The 23,427-nt window shown below is 47.3% G+C and overlaps 1 long non-coding RNA gene across 1 annotated transcript in view; it reads right to left on the bottom strand.

Annotated features, from left to right (window-relative positions):
* LOC135056236 (uncharacterized) overlaps positions 1-23,427 on the bottom strand; it is a 421,784-nt gene that overhangs the window by 381,274 nt on the left and 17,083 nt on the right. The gene's annotated exons all lie outside the window — the stretch shown is intronic.

The following is a 23,427-nucleotide window of genomic DNA, read 5'->3' as shown; positions in this document are numbered from 1 at the left end:
TTTGGCAACACAGTACGGTATAAAGTGTTGCACGTATATCACAAATAGCACCGAGGATCCGGTAGAGGTCATAGACCAAAAGATGGACGACATTCTGCAATTAAAATGGGAATTTCGTCGAAAACACAATCTCACCCTTGTTGCTGTAGGTAATGAGCTGACTGGTTGGGTGTCATGGTTGAACCCGCGAAATTGGTTCTCCGGTTTGGGAGACTGGGCTCAAGGAGTCATAATGGATGTTGGAAAGTTTCTGCTATGTATCTTGGGTGTCGTTATATCGATTGGATTGATATTTAGATGCGGGCAGGCTTTAATGAGGTGCAAACAAAGTACAAGAGTGATGAGCTTGAGGAGTGAGGAAACTGTAATTAACCTGGATTTGATTTATGACCCAATGCTAGAAACCATGACGTAATGATGTAATGAGTATACGGTCCGTCTTTCACCCATTTCTATGTTTTCCTCCGAGGTACAAAGACCCACGTAGACGAAGGATTTGATGAGCCAAGGGGCCGACAACGGAAAGATGGAAAGAAGAAGAGCAGACGACCTGATATACAAGATTTTGATGGACAATGCCATGGGTACCCCAGTTTCCCTAGGAACTTTAAAATCACGCTAGCCCAACATTTTTTGTAAATCCATGGACGTTGTTTGCTTTACTCACGATTTATGAGCAAAAGCACAAAGAAGAAGACTCCAATCAACCGACACCAATCAAGACCTCAATCGACGAACGTACATTTCCCTGACATAGAATATCATTGCATTTTCCATAAGTGTTCTTTATCTTCATCTCTACAACCCTCAGGTAATGACACACATAGTCGATAGGGAATACAGGCACAGATATCAGCAACCACATACTTCCCTCATTCATGTATCATCAACTAAAATGTGCATCCCCATTTTGTTGCAACTGAAAGCCGAAATGAGCTCGGTAGAGTTTGACAGCCCATCCACAGACCCTTAATATGGGATAAGAAGGAATTCAAATGTATACTTCGCAATACCTCGAAGCTTGATTTACAACACGTTCGGCACGATGATACATGACCCCCCCAAACATGGACGCATACACACATGCTTCTGCTATCTCACCAGGTCATACCCTTTTCACACCTACTCCTCTCTCCTCCCCTACCCAACCATGGAAATGTATTAACCCCTGACATATATTTTTCTCTTTTTGAAATGTTTTAGGAAGTGGCAGTTATTGGTGACTGCCAAAGGGTGGACTGTCAAAGTCAGAAAAATATTACATAGAGAGACCATATAAACTGCACACATATAAGCCGCTATACTTGCAAATATGCGCAGCGAGCACAGCAAACACCAGACGTCATGGAGATTTAGAATTGGCTGATGAATTAATGTCATGGATGTGTATCATTTGAACCGAACCAGATAAACACATCATGTTTGGTATTGAAGCAAGCAGAATAAGGTGTGGTTTAGTTTGAGACCTATTGTGTTGTCGTGGGACATTGCAGCGGATAGATATGATTATATGTATAAAAGTTAAGATCAGCTTTGTTGGGAACAATGGATGATCAACTAAGTTTTCAGGTCTGAACCTGATTAGCATATACAAAGAGAACAGTGATTCAATACAAAAGCTAGAGAGACCCCTCCCCCAGATACGGGTCAAACAGGAAGGTAGTGGTCAGGTGTGGCCTCAGAGAACAGATGTAATGTAGCTACACTCACACACAGACACACACAGCTACCTGGCACCCAGCAGCATGGAGGCTACATCCCCAGGACTGACCAGGCACCAAAGGCTAAGTATTGAATCCACATGGCTAGATAAGGGAATATAGACAGATTGCTTTCTGGTTTAAATAGGATGTTGTAGCTTGGTTGTGTGATTGTTGGGTGTTAGTGTTGGTGCCCTGTGGAATCTGTGATGGTAGCTGGGATCTTGTTAATCATAAATACCACCATGCAGTAGTTTTGAATATGTGCTGGTAGCAATGGCAGGCTGATACTTGTGAGTACATTGTGATCTGGTCTTGTGATGAATATGCTCTGGTTAGTGAGATACTGAAGTTGTTTGGGATGTGAAATTATGAGATGGTTCTAGGAAGTTGGATTACATTGTGAAAGGTGTTTTAGATGGTTTGGAATTGTAAAATCAGAACATATGCATTGTTTTGAGGCTTGGACATTTTGGAGTAAAATGGAGTCTTGTGTTTTCTGCTATGTGATTGTGGTGCCATGTGTTTGGACCTGCAAATCTAAAATGGCTGCTGCTGGATGTCTTCCCCTCCCCCTTTCAGGCATGTGGTGTGGTCTTTGGAATCAAGTGGAGGTTTCTCAAAATGGAGTCTAGCTTCCATCCCATGCTGTATTCAGCATTGACTAACTGCGCAGCGATTGTCTCTCACATATGTAGTTTTATCTGCAACCATGTTGTCTCTTATGTAACGTAATCATTGTTTTTTCTGTGAGCCAATTTCTCTCATCTCTCTCTCTCTCTCTCTCTCTCTCTCTCTCTCTCCCTTCTCCTTTCTCTCATATCTCCCCTAGACTAATATAGTATTGTATTGTATTGTATCTAGGTCAGCGTAGTATTGTCTATTTGTATTTATTGTTTAGTTCTGTGGTTAGGAAGTCTCTGTTATATTGTAGTGTATCATATGTACTGTTATCCTTTTTTTACAAGTATATTAGATATAATACAGTTAATAGGCTTTGGAACCCTAAACCAGTATCTGTGTATTTTCTATAGTGTTAAGTGTTCACTTGAGCGTCGGTGACGCACAAGCAGCTTTGTAGTTAGTCAGGTTACACAAGGTTGCACTTACACCCTGTACTCACATTAAGGTATGCAGTGTATTTCGTTGATATAAGGTTTTACATAAAGGTATAGTGTTGTGAGCGTCTGCATCGCTGGTGACCTCCTCGTGGTCTCGAGCGTAAGCTACGCCATAGCGAATCATTTCCCTAGACATAACCAATAACGTGTCCTGTGATCACTGGGCCGCGAGCGAACGTGACGCTTGAGCGTCTCGCCTACGGCTGAGCGATCGTTACGCAAATAGCGTACCATTACGGTACTTCTTAAGTAAACAGCGTACAGTGTTCTTAGACTTCTTAAGGTGTTTTATACGACAAAGGAATTCAGCATTGTCAGTGTGGAGAAGCGTCTTACCAAAGTCCAACTCTTTCGCACCAGCCCATTCTAAAATATTTTTTCCATTTAGCCTTTATGCCTTAAATAAATCATGAGTGTAAGTGGACATTGGGAGTGTCTTTGGGGTCTATTTACTAAGCCTTGGATGGAGATAAAGTGGACGGAGATAAATGACCAGCCAGTCAGCTCCTAACTGTCATGTTACAGACTAGGGGGCAGATGTATTAACCTGGAGAAGGCATAAGGAAGTGATAAACCAGTGATATGTGAAAGTGCTAGTATGGTGTAATACCTACGACCGTACAAGTGTACCACTGCTTACCTCCGATTGCGCCTCGCGCTTTGACCACTCCGCCTCGGCTCGGCTGGGAAGAATTCCTCTTCGGGGCCTCTGCCCAAGGCTCAGTCTGGAATCCGACGGCTAAAGGAGACAAGGAATGCTATCACTGTGTGCCCACTCTTTCCTCGTAAGGGGAATAAGTGGCACACCGAGGTGGCCGCGACGTTCACCGGTTAGGTGAATGTCATCATCGGCCCGTGGGCCTCAGCCACCCAAATAAATAGTCACCTATTCGGCACTTGCGCACCTAGGTGGGAGCGAGCCCGCTAGGCCTAGCGGGGTCTCGCGACCGGCGCTCAACACGGACAAGGACACACACTCACAGAGGATACTCACACTGGTACTATTGTCAGCTTGCTCGACGCGAACTTCCGCTCCTGGAGAGAGAATGACAGCAGCCTCCCTACAACTAAGCAACAGCTAACAACAGAACTGAGCCTATCTACTACGAACTACAAACGGTTTAACTTGGTTGGCTACTTCACCTAATCTCCATCAACAGGTCAAGCAAATACAGGTTCACAGTGTGCATGCAATACAAATGAGAGTTACCTTTACAATCCGGTCTGATGCAGATTCCGCTACCTCGCCCCAGTTAGGGCAATCTCGAACACACCCTAACTCCTCGCTGAGATCGCCGTCTACTCCGGCACCCGGGGGTAGACTGTGCAAGAACCGGACAGTCTCTCCACAGTCCCTCCCCCACACCAAGGCGTGTACAGGATGCGAGGGTCAGCCGACCCTCCGTACCCAGCCTACAATGGACCCCGCGCGAGCCGCCGCACAGCCCACTCGCCAGAGTATCCAAAGGCAGGGCTCAGCCTGTACTAGGAACGCCTCCCTTGGTGCGTCTGTCTAAGGTCCCGGACCCTCCCCCCCTTGTCCTGGCCGTGACACAGGCCTAGTGCCCGCCTAACCGGTGTCCGTTGGGTGACCTGGGCCTTGTGCCCAGGGTCACCTTATAGGTACCCACTGCCCCAACAAACACTAGGGCCTAGTGCCCTCTAGTTGTCCCTCGGGCCTAGTGCCCGCCTACTGTGCCAGAAAGGGGGTGACTTGGGCCTAATGCCCAAACCCCCGTGACAGGCAATGACCCCCCCCCCCCCGCACTCCTAACTGCGCTCGGGCCTATTGCCCGTATGTGCCCACGGGCCTAATACCCGAACACCCGGTGGTCTAGGGAGGGTATGAGACTCGGCACGAGGCCGCTTACCAGGCCGTAGGGAGAGGCCGCGGTGGGGAGCTTCGTTAGCTCTTTTGCCTCCCACACACTGCGGCACTCTCCGCCGGATCCCCTGGTGGGCTCCTCTTCTCCAGCCGCCTCGCCGTCGTCTCCTCGGGCGTCGCCTGCTGCTCTCCGCGGGGGTCTCTTCCTTCTTCCTCTGCCGCCTCTTCTTCTTCTTCTCGGCCGCCGCTTCTTCTCCTCGGCCGCCGCGTCTTCCTCTCTTCGGGAGCTCTTCACTGCTCCGGGTCCGGCGCCGACTGGCCTGTCCCGCTCCGCCGCGTCTGTTATAAGACGATGGGAGGGGGCGGCGCTATGACGCGACGAGCCCTGATTGGCTCGTCGCGGCATGCTCCTATTGGCTGACCGGGCGCGGGCCCTGATTGGCTCCCGCCTGGCGCCCTCCTCGTCTCGCCGCACTGTGATTGGAGGGGCTTGAATCCCATCGGACGCAAGCCCCTCCGTGCTGGAAACCCGCCGCCACGCCGCCTGGGTCCCGCCGCTATATGTACGGGGGAGATAGAGGTGGGCGACCTCCCCCGTTCCCCCAACACGCCGTCCTCTCACAGATATGTGCAAGGTGATAAAGGCACCAGCCAATCAGCTCCAATATGTAAATTAACAGTTAGGATCTGATTGGCTGGTGCCTTTATCACCTTGCACATATCACTGGTTTATCACTTCCTTATGCCGTCTCCAGGTTAGTACATCTGCCCCTAGGTTTGAAAAATGACAATTAGGAGATGATTGGCTGGTTATTTATCTCCGTCCACTTTATCTTCATACAAGGCTTAGTAAATAGACCCCAACATGAGGCACTTCTGTATTTATGAAGCATTTTATTTCATTGCTCAGAATGTACTTCTATGCCAAAGAAGATGCTTTTAATGGAAACGCTTGGCTGTGAAGTCACCTACAGATTTACTTGCCATCTGTAATAAAAAAAAACAGTAAATATACAGTACACTCCTTAAAATAGGGACTCAAGAGGTCGCGCAACATATCTGCCCTCTGCAGTGTGCGTTCTTCTAGATCTGAAGGCCTTACTGTGCAGGTCCATGTACAGAATGGTGCTGCTTTACGATCATTTCTCTAGATGGGTATAGACGGGGTTCAAAGGAGCCAGTGCAATTTAAATTTCTTCAACTGGGTGTGCTGGCTCCTCCCCTCTATGCCCACTCCCACAGTCAGTTTAGAAAAAAGTGCCCTCAGGAGAGGATGCACATCTCTGCAGCTCCAGAGAGTTTTCTTCAATTTCTTTTAATCTTTTATTATTTTTGGTATGCTGTCTGGGCAACAGCATACCTGCACCGTGGGAGTTGGGGGGGGGGGGGGGGGGGGGGAAGTCACCGGCCTTACGAGGTGCAGAGCCGCTACCCCGCTGCAGGACCACCGTCTTGAGGTGTTGTTCAGCGGGGAACTGCGCCTTGGCTGCCACAGCAGCAGCGCGCTGCACACCCCTAATGCTGCCTGAAGGTGACATCGGTGGTGAGTACAAACTGGGGGCCCCACTAGGGGGGTACCCCGGTTCAAAGTGTGGCAGACCACGGGCATGGCATACGGGTTCCGCTAAGATCCCCCATGTAGAAACTGGCACAAAAGGGCTTGACTAGCACTTGTGTGATGTTTTAAGCTTAAAAAGGAGACTTTTGCCAGTATAATATATGTATGTAACTCCGGCACCATTGGAGTAGGCGGAGCTACCTCAGAGCAGGACCTGAGGCATTTTGGCGCCTTCCTCTGCTTACTGCGGCACAGACAGCACACACAGCACTTCCTGATCCTAAGACACGCTAGATATCTGGTACAGGGTGTAGCAAAGGGGGAGAGCCGCTTGTGTACACTATCCTGATCCTATTTAGGACAATAATGGTTAGTGTTTACTGTATTATAGGGATCTGACAGCCTCACTGGGGCTGTGCAGCTCAGAGTGTGCTGGCGTCCTCTCTCTCTGTGTCTCCTCTCACATACAGTAGGGCAGGCTTGCATTATAACTGTCTGTGTGTATGTTATTGTGTTTACTGTGAAATGTGGGTAAACACAAGCTGTGCATTGTATGCCACACTAGATTCTCTCCCTTATCTAATGACTCTGTTTCCTGTGAACTGTGCAGTCAATCTTCACAAATCAGTGAAGGGGCTGGGGGAGAGCATCCAGAGCCCCACTGGTTAGGGTCTCTTAAGACTATGATATCTGATAGGTCATCCCAGCTCAATGCTAATGTGTAGAAAACTCAGCACCTACAACAAGCTGTTGCAGATTTAGCTGCTAGGGCAGATGCACAGCCCCCCCCCCTCTCTCATGCAGGTCCACAGAAGCGTGGGTTACCTGCTCTACTCTCGGATACAGATGATGATATACAGGATGATGGGGATGACCTGGATCCCATTAGTGGGGATCCCGATGATGCTCAGGGTATTGAACCCCTCATTTTGGCTGGGATGTGTTAAAGCTTCCTCTAGAGGACGCTGCGTCACAGCAGTCGTTTTTCTTTGTACAAAGCAAGCCTAATGCCACTTTCCCTGATTCTACAGAGTTAGATGACTTATTTACACAGGCCACACAAGTGTCCAAAAAGTTTTTGCGCACTTTCCCATTTGCTCCTGAAGGTAGAAATTTTTGGGAGGAACCCCCTGGGGTGGATGTCTCAGTTTCTCGCCTGTCTAAAAAGGAGGTGCTGCCAGCCCCGGGCTCCTTTACCATGAAAAATTCTTGGGAATAGGAAGATAGAGACTACCCTAAAATCTATATACACAGCAGCTGGTATATCACAAAGACCGGTCATTGTGGGTTGCTGGATGACCCATGCTATTCATTCTTGGGCCACTCAAATTCAGGGGGCCTCTCAGGGGCTATGCCCTTAGTTACTGTGGTTACCCTCCTGAAGCACATTCAGGACACTACCAGTGTCCTCTGTGATTCGCTCAAGGAGATGGGGACCATTAATGATCAGACTTCTGCCACGGCAGTGTCGGCGCGCAGGGCCTTGTGGTTGCGTCAGTGGATTACGGACGCAGAATCGAAATGTAGTGTGGAACCCCTCCGCTATGACTTTTTGGGGTCGAATTGGATACCTGGATTTCCAAAGTTACGTCTGGGAAATCCACGTTTCTCCCCTCTGGGGCCCCGCTGGCGAGACGCTCCTATCCGGGGCCATCTGTCCAGTCCTTTTGGTCTCAAAGATTTCGATTTAAGGCCAGAGGTGCCTCCAATGCGGCTAGAGGCACCAGAGATAAGTCCAGAAAACCTGCAAGCACCAGTTCTCAGGAACAGTCCACCGGTTCTGCTTCCACTAAGGCCTCAGCAGGACAGTGCCCTCCACCCCGAGGGGATCTCGAGGTGGTAGCTCAACTGTGTCACTTCAACCGCGTCTGGGAGACTTCCTGCCAGGAGGCCTGGGTCAGAGATCTCATTTCTCAGGGCTACAGGCTGGAGTTCGACAGTACTCCCCCATGAGCGATTTTTCAAATCAAGCTTACCAGCTTTGGAGGATATGCAAGTTAGGTTGCAATAGGCAATCCGAAAGTTGGTTCAGTCCCGCATCATTGTTCTAGTACCACTACCGCAATGCGCCAAGGGGTTTTACTCAAACCTGTTTGTGGTGCCGAAACTGGACGGTTCGGTCAGACCCATATTGAATCTCAGATCCTTGAATCCTTACTTGAAGGTGTTCAAGTTCAAGATGGAATCCCTGCGAGCAGTGATTGCGGGCCTGGCAGAACAGGAATTTATGGTCTCCTTGGATCTTCTGATAAAGGCACTATCCAGGGAGCTTTTGTTGCTCATTATCGACCGCACCATCCATCTTCTGTCGGACCATGGGTGGATCCTCAACTTGCAAAAATCCCACCTGGAGCCAACTTAGAGGCTCCTGTTCCTGGGGATGTTGCTGGATACTGTGGCACAGAAGGTGTTTCTACCAGAGGACAAGGCGAAAACAATTCCGGAGAGATGGTCTGCATGGTGCTCTGACCTACTCGAGTGTCCGTCCATCTTTGCATAAGATTGTTGGGAAAGATGGTTGCCTCATACGAGGTGATCCAGTATGGGAGGTTCCATGCCAGAACGTTTCAGTTGGATCTCCTGACCAAGTGGTCCGGATCGCATCTGCAGATGCACTGGATGATTCGGCTGTCACCTCAGGCCAGGATTTCCCTTCTGTGGTAGCTAAAGTCCTCCAATCTCCTGGAAGGCCAAAGTTTCGGGATTCAGGATTGGACCCTCCTCACGACGGATGCGAGTCTACGGGGATGAGGAGCGGTCACCCAGGGGGTGCAGTTCCAGGGCAGGTGGTCAGCCCACGAAGCCCTCCTTCCAATCAACATTCTGGAACTTCAGGCGATCTATAATGCTTTGTTTCAGGCCTCTCCTCTGCTCACAGATCACGCGATCCAGGTACAGTCAGACAACGCCACAGCTGTGGCGTATATCAATTGACAAGAAGGGACAAAAAGCAGAGCCTGCATGCAAGAGGTGTCCTAAATACTCCTCTTGGCAGAAAGAAATGCAAGAACGATGTCAGCAATATTCATTCCGGGTGTGGACAACTGGGAGGCGGACTTCCTGAGTCATCACGATCTCCACCCGGGAGAGTGGGGTCTCCACCATTTGGTGTTCCAGCAGATCATCAGCCAGTGGGGTTGCCCACAAATAGACATGATGGCTTCTCGGCTCATCAAGAAACTTCCCTGGTATTGCTCATGGACCAGAGACCCCCAGGTGAGGGCAGTGGACACACCGACGTTGCCTTGGCCGTACCGGCTAGTCTAACCGTTTCCATTGCTCCCAAGGGTGCTAAAGCGAATCAGGAATCAGGGTGTCCAGGCAATTCTGATTGCCCCAGATGGGCCTCAGAGGGCGCGGTACGTGGATCTTCTGAACATGTCCATCGAAGACCTTTGGCCAATACCACTATGAAGTGATCTTCTTCAACAAGGACCGTTCGTCTACCTGGACCTACGGCGACTTCGTTTGACGGCATGGAGGTTGAGCGGAACATCCTAGTTTACAAGGGCCTTTCCAAAAAAGGTTATTGCAACCATGATTCAGGACAGAAAACCCGTGACGTCAAAACACTATCATCATATCTGGAGAAGACATGCCTCTTGGTGCGAGGAACGCACGTATCCGCCTGCAGGGTTTCACTTGGGACGTTTCCTACGTTTCCTGCAGGCTGGTGTGGATAAGGGCTTACATCTGGTTTCCATTAAGGTCCAGATTTCATCCCTCTACAATTTCTTCCAGAAGAAATTGGCAGTGTTGCCAGAAGTTCAGACCTTCTTGCAAGGGGTACTCCACATACAACCACCTTTTGTGCCGCCTATGCCACCCTGGGATTTGGATGTAGTGTTGGCATTTCTACAGTCCTCCTGGTTTGAACCTCTGATGACGGTAGAAGATAAGTACCTCACGTGGAAGACGGTGATGTTACTGGTCCTGGCTTCTGCTCAACGTGTTTCAGAATTGGGGCCTTATGTAAAAGTCCGTACTTGGTCTTTTACGAGGACAGAGCGGCGCTCCGCACTAGACAGCAGTTCCTGCCGAAGGTGGTCTCCGTGTTTCATCTGAATCAACCTACTGTGGTTCCGTCCAGTTCTGGTACTTCTGCTCCTCCGGAGGCATTGGATGCTGTGCGTGCCTTGAAGATCTATGTCATGTGCACAGCTCGGGTCAGAAAAACGGATTCCTTGTTCGTGCTCTATGATGCGCAGAAAAAGGGTTGCCCTGTTTCAAAGTAGTCCATTGCTCATTTGATTAGGCTTACTATCCAACAGGCCTATGTATCGGCAGCCTTACCTGTTCCTAAGTCTCTAAAGACCCACTCTACCAGATCAGTGGGCTCTTCCTGGGCGGCTGCCCGTGGAGTCTCAGCCTTGCAACTATGCCGAGCTGCTATCTGGTCGGGAAGAACACTTTTGTGAAGTTCTACAAATTAGATACCCTGGCTAAAGAGAATACTCAGTTTGGGCAGGCGGTGCTGCAGCAGTCTCTGCACGTTCCCGCCCATTCTGGATGCCTTGGGACATCCCCATCATACTAGATTCCCCCAATATCCCTTATGGATGCTAGAGAAAATAGGATTTTAATACCTGCCGGTAAATCCTTTTCTTGTAGTCCATAAGGGATATTGGGCGCCTGCCTCAGTGCGTGGACTTTTCTGCAGGTTCTTGTTCTATAGTTACCTGTTGCCGTTGTCAGCCGTTGCTGGTTGTTGTATGTTAGTAGTGTGCTTGTGTGTAAAGCTCACCACCTTTTCTGTTGTCATGTTCCTTCTCTCATAGATGTCCTTTCTCCTTCAGGCATGTTTTTACCTATAACTGCCTGTGGGAGGGGGCACACCCAGTTGAAGAAATTTAAAATGCACTGGCTCCTTTGGACCCGTCTATACCCATCGTACTAGATTCCCCCAATATCCCTTATGGACTACGAGAAAAGGATTTACCGGTAGGTATTAAAATCCTATTTTCCTCAAATGCCATTGAATATACATTATACACCATAATAAAAGCATCTTTGTTTTTTGTTGGGGTGATTATTAGCTGGAATTATTTTCAGAGGTATAGGTACGGGAGAACAAGCAGGATGCATGTTCCATAATGTGATACAACATATTAAGTAAGCAATACCAACTCATACCAGATCAAGGCACAGGTTCTAAGGCAGCAGAGCCTTCTGGACCCTGAATGTGTGTCTGTTCACAATCAGACCAATGCAATTCACACTGATTCAGCGCAATAATAATAATACAAAAAAATAAAGAAAAAGGATATTGGAAAAACCAGGATGTAACCTGCAGGGATAGGAAGCACACAGCCTGACCCCAAACAGACAAGTAATCCTATATTTTGACCACCTATGATGCTCAGCAGCTTTTGGCAGGCACAGAATCAAATGTCTGTTCAGCCCGTGCTTGTTCCCTCACAGCACACCTGACATTATGCACCGTATACTGTATGATATCCCGCTGCAATGCTTCTTACTTTTTCACTTATGCTAATACAGAGATTTGTATGAAAACCTCCGCAGAGCATCTTTACTTTTATTACAAAAACAACAAACAACTTGCATTGTTTCACACACAACTAGGAAGAAATTTCTAGCAGAACCAGTTTAAGGTATCACTTTGTCTCCTGAAGTGAATGAAAACATGGTAATAAATGTGAATGTGTGCCTGCTGTCCATCCAAGTGTACTGGAGGAAGAAAGTAAATGAAAATGTACTGCATGTGCTTAAAGCTGCCTCTTACTTCCCTCCTCCCTCCTCTAGGGGGAGCACCATGGATTGCTACCTGCTGATTTTTCCCCCAGACTGCTCTGTTCTAATCATAACCTCTGCCAATAGCCAGGGAGATTGCAGCCTGTGATTTGTCCTGCTGCTCACTATTTTAAATTGCAAATCTCGATTGCTTTTCCCAGCATTTACAAAAACTCTGGGTAAAACTGCTCTCGTCTGTGAATGCACTAATCATTTTTTAACAAACACTTTGTAAATAATGACCATTTTGAGAATTGCTTGTCGTTAATGTGGGAGAGGCTTTGCATGATTCCTTACAAGGTGAAATGCGCAGCGCATGTTCCAACATTAGTTGCTAGCAGCGTAAGGTTGCTTGTGAAAAAGGGACAAAAAACCCTCACCTATCAGGGCATTTTCAGTGGGGGTACCAGAATGGCAAATAGCAGCGGTCAAAGGTGTAGTTACCATAAGTGCAGGTAGTGCAGCTGCATGAAGCCCAGACCTGAGAGGGGCCCACTTTCCTGTCAAAGTTACATGTGTTATACAGTAAACATTGTTTACTATTGGTAGATACATTGGGGCCCTTACAAAGGGTGTGGTTCGTTTTATCGACAGTATCTAGGTCGACAATGTTTAGGTCGACCACTATAGGTCGACAGTCACCAGGTCGACATGGATGGAAGGTCGACAGGGTTTCTAGGTCGACATGTGCTAGGTCGACAGGTCTAAAAGGTCGACATGAGGATTTATATATTTTTTTGTGTCGTTTTCTTCGTAGAGTGACCGGGATCCCAAATTAGTGCACCGCGTTCGCTCGCCATGCTTCGGGCATGGTGCCTTCGCTCCGCTACCGCTTCGCTCGGCACACTTTACCGTTCCAATCGTAGTCCACGTGGATCGTTAAGTATGAAAAAATCCCCCCCCCCAAAAAAGTGAAAAAAACTCATGTCGACCGTTAGACCTGTCGACCTAGCACATGTCGACCTTCCATCCATGTCGACCTAGTGACTGTCTACCTATAGTGGTCGACCTAAACATTGTCGACCTAGACACTGTCGATCTTCAGACCGGATCCACCTTACAAACTAGTACCTTGGGGCCTGCAATATATCTAGTTATGCCACTGGACCTGCTCATTGTAATGTGGTATAAAATGAACTGGAGGACATTGTAATGTTACAAAATATAAACTGGGGCATTGTAATGTGGCACAACAAAGTGGAGGCACCATAGTGTGGCATAAAATGAATTGGGGGCACTGTAACTAACATAGCATAATATGAACTGTATATCATAATGTGAGTTGGGGTACTGTGTGGCATAATATGTACTGGCAGCCCTGCAATGTGAACTAGGGGGCTACTATGGTTCAGAATATAAACTAGGGTACTATTATAGGGCATACAATTAACAACTGCTACAGAGAGGTATCTCTCTAGAAGCATTGGGACAAGGGCCCTTCAAATGCTGCTATGGGGCCCATTAAGTTCTGACCATGCCCTTGGCAGTGGTGCTTCACTTTATATCACTATGGTATGCTATGGTACATAATGTTAGTTACCGCTTGCTGGGGGTCATTCCGAGTCGATCGCAAGCAGTTTTTAGCAGCCGTGCAAACGCTATGTCGCCTCCCACTGGGAGTGTATTTTAGCTTAGTAGAAGTGCGAACGAAAGGATCGCAGAGCGGCTACAAAGTTTTTTTGTGCAGTTTCTGAGTAGCTCCAGACCTACTCAGCTCTTGCGATCACTTCAGACTGTTTAGTTCCTGTTTTGACGTCACAAACACGCCTGCGTTTATCCTGGCATGCCTGCGTTTTTCCGAACACTCCATGAAAACGGTCAGTTGACACCCAGAAACGCCCACTTCATGTCAATCACTCTGCGGCCAGCAGTGCAACTGAAAAGCTTCGCTAGACCCTGTGTGAAACTACATAGTTCGTTGTAACAGTACGCCACGTGTGCGCATTGCGCCGCATATGCATGCGCAGAAGTGCCTTTTTTTTACCTCATCGCTGCACAGTGAACGAATGCAGCTAGCGAACAACTCGGAATGACCACCGCTGTCCACATACTATAAACAATGATAAGACTTCTTGGCCACTTATTTCTCTGAAATAATTCCTGTGTTTGTATGAGCTGGAGATGATATTTGTAAGCCAGCTGTACTAAATCAAGGAAATTCATGACTTGTGCAAATATATTACATGTGGGATTTCCAGTAGCTAATTTTACTAAGTGTTGATTTTGAAGGCTGCAACTTTTTCAGCGGATTGGGCTACTAGACTTAGGGGGACATTTACTAAGCAGTGCAGAGCCGGCCCTAACCAATATGATGCCCTAGGCAAGATTTTGGCTGGTGCCCCCTAGCACCACCCCTGGTTCCGCCTCTGACCTTGCACTTCTTTACCAGAACCATCACCCCTCAGCCATAACAGTCCTTATTTTGGTGTTTGTACCCCCTATATTTTAAATAGGAACAGTTCGCACATTTGGCGCACAGCCCAAAAAGGGGTGTGTTTTTGCTGGCAAAGGGCATGGCCACACAATAGTAACCCCAATTCCAAATACGCCACACAGTACTGCACTTTATTCACATTTGATCATGCGATAGTTTCCATAATTAATATTACATCCCACAGTAGTATCACTTTACCTTATAAACGTTACTCCTCACAGTAGAGCCCCTTATTCACATTACATCACACTGAATTGCTCCTTATTCACATTACACTACACCCTATTGCTCTTTATTCACATTAGATGACACAGTAGTACCCTTTCTATACGCAACACCACATAGAAGAGCACCTTAAACACATAATTCCACACAGTAATGCCCCTAACACATATGAGACACATTATTAATGTCCTTCTAAACATAATGTGCTTACACATTATGACAACCTTTATTAATGCCCTTTTACACAGAATGTCCCTTACACATATGCCGCACATTATTAATGCCCTAATACACATAATGACACACATAGTGCCCCCTACACATTTGCTGCACATTGTTGGTGCCCCTATACACATGACAAATACAGTAGTACCCTGTTACACATACTGTATGCCACACATTATTAATGCCCTTATACACATAATGACACATAGTGCCCCTTATACATATGTTGCACATTAATGCATTTTTACATGACACACATAATGCTCCTTACACATATTCCGAACACTACTGCACAACCAACCCACTCACATGCACACAGCACTCACACTGCTGCTAACACTGTGACCTCTGCCTCTGCTTGGATACAGATGTGTCCTCATAAATCTTGCCTCAGTGCTAACGTCAGGCACATTTTTTAATGAAAATGCATCTTATTTGCATTGTTATGTGGCTAGGATGCACAAGCAGCTTCTGCTGATTAAAATGATATACAGCATGCCTTTATACTGTGTGAGACTGTGGCTGTATCTGCATATGAAATGTTACACACAGAATATAGGCATGCTGCATATCATTTTAATCAGCAGAAGCTGCTGATGCCCCTGGGCATATCAAATGCCCTAGGCAATTGCCTAGTTTGCCTATAGCTATGGCCGGCTCTGAAGCAGTGATAAGAGCGGAGAAGTGAGCCAGTGGAGAAGTTGCCCAAGGCAACCAATCAGCACTGAAGTAACATCTATAATTTGCATACCAAAAAATTATACAGAGCTGCTGATTGGTTGATGGGGCAACTTCTCCACTCTTTTCACTGCTTAGTAAATGTCCCCCTTAAAGTGGTGATAATATTAAAACAAAACCATGCATGCATTGTTTTTATTTAATAATATTGCCCCTTTAAATACAGTGGCCGAAGATGCTACGGCTTTGAAAAATGTAGCTTAGTAAATTTAGCCCCATTTCTTCAAAGATTAGAACACTATTTTATAGATATAAATCAGTTTGATTTCCCCCAAATCTCTTTAAAGCCCAGTACCCACGGGCCGATGTGGGAGAGATGCGTGCTGAGCGAACCGCTCAGCACACATCTCTCCCGCCGCTCAGCACAGCGTGATGTGTGCCGAGCGTGCGGGGGGAGACGGGGGGGGACTGCTCACTTCACCCAGCGGGTGAAGTGAGTGACCCGCTAGATTGGCCTGCATGCAGGCCAATCTAGCAGCGATAGCGATGTGCGGGGCTGCGCATCGCTATAAGGGGTACACACAGAGCGATTAGGCTTAAATTCTAAGCAATCTAGTCAGATTGCTTAGAATATCACTCCGTGAGTACCCCCCTTAAGATGTATTGTTACTGTTAATTAGCAGTCTTACAAAATAAACCCTACATTGTTTTTCATAAATGATAAGTTATCTGTAAGGCTGCTGTGTGATAGGGAATGGGAAACACATACTGTACATTTTACTCAGTACTGAATGCATGCAGTTCTTACACCAACCAACATAAAAATAAGATTTTACTCACCGGTAAATCTATTTCTCGTAGTCCGTAGTGGATGCTGGGACTCCGTAAGGACCATGGGGAATAGCGGCTCCGCAGGAGACCGGGCACAACTAAAGAAAGCTTTAGGACTACCTGGTGTGCACTGGCTCCTCCCACTATGACCCTCCTCCAGACCTCAGTTAGGATACTGTGCCCGGAAGAGCTGACACAATAAGGAAGGAATTTGAATCCCGGGTAAGACTCATACCAGCCACACCAATCACATCGTATAACTCGTGATACTATACCCAGTTAACAGTATGAAATATAACTGAGCCTCTCAACAGATGGCTCAACAATAACCCTTTAGTTAGGCAATAACTATATACAAGTATTGCAGACAATCCGCACTTGGGATGGGCGCCCAGCATCCACTACGGACTACGAGAAATAGATTTACCGGTGAGTAAAATCTTATTTTCTCTGACGTCCTAAGTGGATGCTGGGACTCCGTAAGGACCATGGGGATTATACCAAAGCTCCCAAACGGGCGGGAGAGTGCGGATGACTCTGCAGCACCGAATGAGCAAACTCTAGGTCCTCCTCAGCCAGGGTATCAAACTTGTAGACTCTTGCAAAAGTGTTTGAACCCGACCAAGTAACAGCTCGGCAAATTTGTAAAGCCGAGACCCCTCGGGCAGCCGCCCAAGAAGAGCCCACTTTCCTCGTGGAATGGGCTTTTACAGATTTAGGGTGCAGCAGTCCAGCCGCAGAACGTGCAAGTTGAATCGTGCTACAGATCCAGTGAGCAATAGTCTGCTTAGAAGCAGGAGCACCCAGCTTGTTGGGTGCATACAGGATAAATAGCGAGTCAGTTTTCCTGACTCCAGCCGTCCTGGAAACATATTTTTCAGGGCCCTGACTACGTCCAGTAACTTGGAATCCTCCAAGTCCCAAGTAGCCGCAGGCACCACAATAGGTTGGTTCACATGAAAAACGGATACCACCTTAGGAAGGAATTGGGAACGAGTCCTCAATTCCGCCCTATCCATATAAAAAAAAAAAAATCAGATAAGGGCTTTTGCATGACAAAGCCGCCAATTCTGATACACGCCTGGCCGACGCCAAGGCCAACAGCATGACCACTTTCCACGTGAGGTATTTTAGCTCCACGGATTTAAGTGGCTCAACCCAATGCGACTTCAGGAAATCCAACACCACGTTGAGATCCCACGGTGCCACTGGAGGCACAAACGGGGGCTGACTATGCAGCACTCCCTTAACAAAAGTCTGAACTTCAGGCAGTGAAGCCAGTTCTATTTTGGAAGAAAATCGATAGAGCCGAAATCTGGACCTTAATGGAACCCAATTTTAGGCCCATAGTCACCCCTGACTGTAGGAAGTGCAGAAATCGACCTAGCTGAAATTCCTCCGTTGGGGCCTTCCTGGCCTCACTGCACGCAACATATTTCCGCCATATGCGGTGATAATGGTTTGCGTTCACTTCTTTCATAGCTTTAATTAGCGTAGGGATAACTTCCTCCGGAATGCCCTTTTCCTTCAGGATCCGGCGTTCAACCGCCATGCCGTCAAACGCAGCCGCGGTACGTCTTGGAACAGACAGGCCCCCTGCTGCAGCAAGTCCTGTCTGAGCGGCAGAGGCCATGGGTCCTCTGAGATCATTTCTTGGAGTTCTGGGTACCAAGCTCTTCTTGGCCAATCCGGAACAATGAGTATAGTTCTTACTCCTCTCCTTCTTATTATTCTCATTACCCTGGGTATGAGAGGCAGAGAAGGGAACACATACACCGACTGGTACACCTACGGTGTTACCAGAGCGTCCACAGCTATTGCCTGAGGGTCCCTTGACCTGGCGCAATATCTTTTTAGCTTTTTGTTGAGGCGGGACGCCATCATGTCCACCTGTGGCCTTTCCCAACGGTGTACAATCATTTGGAAGACTTCTGGATGAAGTCCCCACTCTCCCGGGTGGAGGTCGTGTCTGCTGAGAAAGTCTGCTTCCCAGTTGTCCACTCCGGGAATGAACACTGCTGACAGTGCTAACACATGATTTTCCGCCCATCGGAGAATCCTTGTGGCTTTTGCCATCGCCATCCTGCTTCTTGTGCCGCCCTGTCGGTTTACATGAGCGACCGCCGTGATGTTGTCTGACTGGATCAGCACCGGCCGGTGTTGAAGCAGGGTCTAGCCTGACTTAGGGCATTGTAAATGGCCCTTAGTTCCAGAATATTTATGTGTAGGGAAGTCTCCTGACTTTCCTTGGAAGTTTCTTCCCTGTGTGACTGCCCCCCAGCCTTGAAGGCTGGCATCCGTGGTCACCAGGACCCAGTCCTGTATGCCGAATCTGCGGCCCTCTCGAAGATGAGCACTCTGCAGCCACCACAACAGCGACACCCTGGCCCTTGGAGACAGGGTTATCCGCCGATGCATCTGAAGATGCGACCCGGACCACTTGTCCAACAGATCCCACTGGAAGATCCTTGCATGGAACCTGCCGAATGGAATTTCTCCGTAAGAAGCTACCATCTTTTCCAGGGCTCGCGTGCATTGATGCACCGACACCTGTATTTGTATTAGGAGGTCTCTGTCTAGAGACGACAACTCCTTGGACTTCTCCTCCGGGAGAAACCCTTTTTTCTTGTTCTGTGTCCAGAACCATACCCAGGAACAGTAGACGCGTCGTAGGAACCAGCTGCGACTTTGGAATATTCAGAATCCAGCCGTGCTGTTGTAGCACTTCCCGAGATAGTGCTACTCCGACGAACAACTGCTCCCTGGACCTCGTCTTTATAAGGAGATCGTCCAAGTACGGGATAATTATTTCGGCCATTACCTTGGTAAATACCCTTGGTGCCGGGGACAGACCAACGGCAACGTCTGGAATTGGTAATGACAATCCTGTACCACAATTTTGAGGTACTCCTGGTGAGGAGGGTAAATAGGGACATGCAGGTAAGCATCCTTGATGTCCAGTGATACCATGAAATTCTCCAGGCTTGCAATAATCGCCCTGAGCGATTCCATTTTGAACTTGAACCTTCGTATATAAGTGTTCAAGGATTTCAATTTTAGAATGGGTCTCACCGAACAGTCTGGTTTCGGCACCCCAAACATTTTGGAATAGTAACACCGGCCTTGTTGAAGGAGGGGTACCTTGATTTCACCTGCTGGAAGTACAGCTTGTGAATTGCCGCCAGTACTACCTCCCTTTCTCCGAGGGCAGCAGGCAAGGCTGATGTGAGGTAACGGCAAGGGGGAGTCGCCTCGAACTCCAGCTTGTATCCCTGTGATACTACTTGCAGAACCCAGGGATCCACCTGTGGGCAAGCCCACTGGTCCCTGAAGTTCCCGAGACGCGCCCCCACCGCACTTGTCTCCACCTGTGGAGCCCCAGCGTCATGCGGTGGACTCAGAGGAAGCGGGGGAAGATTTTTGATCCTGGGAACTGGCTGTCTGGTGCAGCTTTTTCCTTCTTCCCTTGTCTCTGTGCAGAAAGGAAGCGCCTTTGACCCGCTTGCTTTTCTGAAGCCGAAAGGACTGTACCTGAAAATATGGTGCTTTCTTAGGCTGTGAGGAAACCTGAGGAAAATTTTTTTTCTTCCCAGCTGTTGCTGTGGATACGAGGTCCCAGAGACCATCCCCAAACAATTCCTCACCCTTATAAGGCAGAATCTCCATGTGCCTTTTAAAGTCAGCATCACCTGTCCACTGCCGGGTCTCTAATACCCTCCTGGCAGAATGGACATTGCCTTAATTCTGGATGCCAGCCGCCAAATATCCCTCTGTGCATCCCTCATATATAAGACAACGTCTTTAATATGCTCTATGTTAGCAAAATATTATCTCTGTCTAGGGTATTAATATTATCTGACAGGGTATCAGACCACGCTGCAGCAGCACTATTCATGCTGAGGCAATTGCAGGTCTCAGTATAGTACCCGAGTGTGTATATACAGACTTCAGGATAGCCTCCTGCTTTTTATCAGCAGGCTCCTTCAAAGTGGCCGTATCCTAAGACGGCACTGCCACCTTTTTTGACAAACGTGTGAGCGCCTTATCCACCCTAGGGGATATCTCCCAACGTGACCTATCCTCTGGCGGGAAAGGGTACGCCATCAGTAACTTTTTAGAAATTACCAGTTTCTTTTGGGGGGAACCCACGCTTCTTTACACACTTCATTCACTCATCTGATGGGGGAACAAAACACTGGCTGCTTTTTCTCCCCAAACATAAAACCCCTTTTATGTGGTACTTGGGTTCATGTCAGAAATGTGTAACACATTTTTCATTGCCGAGATCATGCAACGGATGTTCCTAGTGGATTGTGTATATGTCTCAATCTCGTCGACACTGGAGTCAGACTCCGTGTCGACATCTGTGTCTGCCATCTTAGGTAACGGGCGTTTTTTTGAGCCCCTGATGGCCTTTGAGACGCCTGGGCAGGCGCGGGCTGAGAAGCCGGCTGTCCCACAGCTGTTACGTCATCCAGCCTTTTATGTAAGGAGTTGACATTGTCGGTTAATACCTTCCACCTATCCATCCACTCTGATGTCGGCCCCACAGGGGGCGACATCCCATTTATCGGCCTCTGCATCGCCTCCACGTAACCTTCCTCATCCAACATGTCGACACAGCCGTACCGACACACCGCACACACACAGGGAATGCTCTGACTGAGGACAGGACCCCATAAAGTCCTTTGGGGAGACAGAGAGAGAGTATGCCAGCACACACCAGAGCGCTATATAATGCAGGGATTAACACTTACTGAGTGATTTCCCCCCCCCCAATAGCTGCTTGTTGAAGGGTTAAACATGCTATATGAATTGTTATGTGTTTGAATAGACACGTACGCACTCTCTACAAGATGCCTTTGTCTGTTCATATAATATAAGGCTTGTGTGTGTCTTATCTTCAAGGACAATTACATACCAGATCAAAACTGTTACTTCTGTGTGTTACTAAAATATCCTGCATGTAATGTCGTATGCTACTTCTATTTATCCAATCATATGCTTGCACATATTGTATACACCCATGTTTCTTTTCTATATAGTACGCTGTAATTTATTAAATAAACAGTGTGAATCTTTACTGCTTGTGTTGTGCATGTAACTCATAGCATGAAGGTTTACACTCACAGACGTCTGAGAGGCCATCACATCGAGGGTTAAAGAATATAGGGACATATCCTTTCAAGTGGGGGCTACGTCCGCGATTCAGTGATCGTCCCTGGATGGTAAAGATAGAGAATTTATTGTCTGTCTTTGCCATACGGGATTGCGGTCATACACTGAAGCTGAATCCGTGTCAGTGTTCTGGGAACACGTGACCAAACATCTTTAATGTCTGGGACTTAAAGATACGTCTGAGAAGGGACCAGGGGTCCAAGCGCAATTCTCCAAAGACGTTAGTATCTGGGATACTTAAAATAGACCTGGGAGTCTATACATAACGTGACGTTAGTATCTGGGATACTTAAAAATAGACCTGGGGTCTATACGTAACGTAGAGAATACCTCGATTTGATCGTCTATATATTCTTGTATGTTTGTAGTGAGATAAGTTCTTATATTTGGTCCAGACGGCTGGTAAGTTTTCGTCTGCCAGATATCTTTACTCAAACACTTTTCCTGCTTCCTGTTTAAAACGCTGTATTTTTCTGACATCTTGTACGAATGGTAAGTATCGTACACGTCAAAAGATTTCATGTTCTCACTATACAGATAATATTGTGATATTGTCAATGACTAATTAACTGGTTAGCTGATGCATATAGTAAGTAGAGTGTTGTAAATTTTAGATATTTTCTTTTAAAGTTGTACTGTTGATTTATATTACTGTCTGACAATGGGCTCTAGTCAGAGAAAAAAAAACAAAAAAAAAAACTACATATCCCCCGCCCCTCCCTGGTGAGACATGCAAGATGTATGTCGCCCGCAACTCTACCTCAGAGTATTACTTAGTTAACCCATGGGTGGATAATTTAGCGGGATGGACAGAGAAAGCAGGACAGGACCCATTCCTACGGGAAGGCAGTAATTACCCTTTCTATATGGAGGATTACAAAAATGTCAGTTCCCAACAGCACAGAAGCGAAGAAGTGAGAAACTGTAAAATCTTTGAAAACCCTCTCCCTCCCCCTTACATTCCAAAGACCCCGCGCACTGACGGGGCCCGGAGGAGGGTATCCCAGCCTTTATTCAACTCACCCGTCATAGTAAAGATTCACCTCTGCTGCCACTTATTATAAATGGAAGTAAAATTCCCTTTTTAGTGGACAGCGGTGCAACAACCAGTGTTTTGTGTTCTGACCTATGCAGTATCCCCTCTCACCAGAAAAGATAGAAGGTCTCCGCCCCATGATACAGCAATTCTTACAACAGGGTATTCTCAGACATATTGTATCACCATACTGTACTCCTGTGAACCCTGTTGCCAAAGCTGATGGCAGTATAAGATTTGTACAGGATCTCAGAGCGATCAATCAGTTAATTGTCCCAATTGCACCAATTGTTCCAGATGTAAACTCACTCATTTCTGCAATCCCTGCAGATGCTGCGTTCTTCTCTGTAATTGATTTGAAGAATGCCTTTTTTCAGCATACCTGTAGATTCACAGACACAATTACTTTTTGCCTTTTCTTTTGAGGGTAAACAACTTACCTGGTGCAGATTACTGACGCACCTGTTGTCTCCAGGCCACATTGGGGCCCTGGCAACTTCACCATGGTTCAGTCCTGCTACAGTATGCAGATGATCTGCTGCTCTGTAGTCAAACTGAGGAGGCCTGCCGAGAGGATGGTGTTTCATTACTAAACTGGCTTTGTGAATGTGGACACAAGGTGTCCAAAATAAAAATGCAATGGTGTAAAAAGCATGTTGATTACTTAGGTTTTGTGCTCACTCAGGGAGAGAGGAAAGTCAGTCCACAACGCATACAGTCTGTATTGGGCCTGGTCACCCCAACTACCCAGAAGGAACTACTGTCCTTCCTGGGTATGGTAAATTACTGCAGACAGTGGATTTCTGATTGCTCTTATTATGATAACATTTTGAGACAAGCCACACTGAAGGACAAACCTAAAACT

Source organism: Pseudophryne corroboree, chromosome 3 (assembly GCF_028390025.1).
Source record: "Pseudophryne corroboree isolate aPseCor3 chromosome 3, aPseCor3.hap2, whole genome shotgun sequence".
NCBI classification, from domain to species: Eukaryota; Metazoa; Chordata; class Amphibia; order Anura; family Myobatrachidae; genus Pseudophryne; species Pseudophryne corroboree.
Note: the sequence above shows the minus strand (reverse complement) of the source record. Positions and strands in the feature narration are given on the sequence as shown.